Source organism: Aulonocara stuartgranti (assembly GCF_965226115.1).
Source record: "Aulonocara stuartgranti genome assembly, chromosome: 4".
In the NCBI taxonomy this organism is placed as follows: Eukaryota; Metazoa; Chordata; class Actinopteri; order Cichliformes; family Cichlidae; genus Aulonocara; species Aulonocara stuartgranti.
The window spans coordinates 3895841-3896725 of NC_138942.1; positions in this window are offsets into that span (position 1 = coordinate 3895841).

Genomic DNA, 885 nt, shown 5'->3' on the forward strand with positions numbered 1-885 from the left:
ATTTATGGACTCAAAATGATTCATTGGCGCCTAGCAGAAACCACGGCAGAAAAACGAAAGACAAATTTATTCTTCCTGATCTTTATGCTCGTCATACTTTCCGTAGTGACAGTCAGGCCAGTTTTCGCTACAATCCAGGAAGAGTGGCGTCCACTAATGGCTAGAAAATATTGGACAAAGCTCTTTAAAACCACAGGCGCTTCTCTGACGCGGTGTATGCTTTACCATATTGTGCTAACCACCCAGGATTGAAATTTGAGTCTCATGGCCTCATTCTACCCCCTCATAAACAGCGTGTCACATGGGAAGTGCAAGTATTGATTGTGTTACGTGTGGCTGTGATTAAGATTGCAACAACATATACCATGTAGGCAACTTTGGGATTTTAGCATAATAGAGAAGGTGGTGTCCTCGGGGGGAGAGGAGCAGCTGAGCAGGAGGGGTTTCCATCTCTTTCCAAAGAGAGAGAGCCCCATTACGCCTCTTTTCCATTTCCTCTCTCAGGGGCAGAAACCAAATGGACACATTAATAACAGTTCGCATGTCTGAGGGAGCTAATGGCGCCTTGAGTGCTGATTAAGGCTGGGAAGAATTGGGTGCGGAGAAAGAGTATTCGTTTCACTCCCTTTAGTGACTGTTACGGTGCGTAAACTGAATCCAGCATTCAGGTTGCGCATTTTTGTTTCTTTTTAAGGTAAACTACTTTAAATGAGCTGCTGGTGTGCCGCTGTTTCGCGAGTGAACACGTTTCTGACCTCTCTACTTACATTTCTTTGTGTGAGAGCGTTTAGACTGGGTGGATCTAACTAAAAATAACCCCAACCCAAAACCCACAGTGCCAGTTTGGCCAGTTTGAGGAGCTACCACACAAAGATCACACGTCAG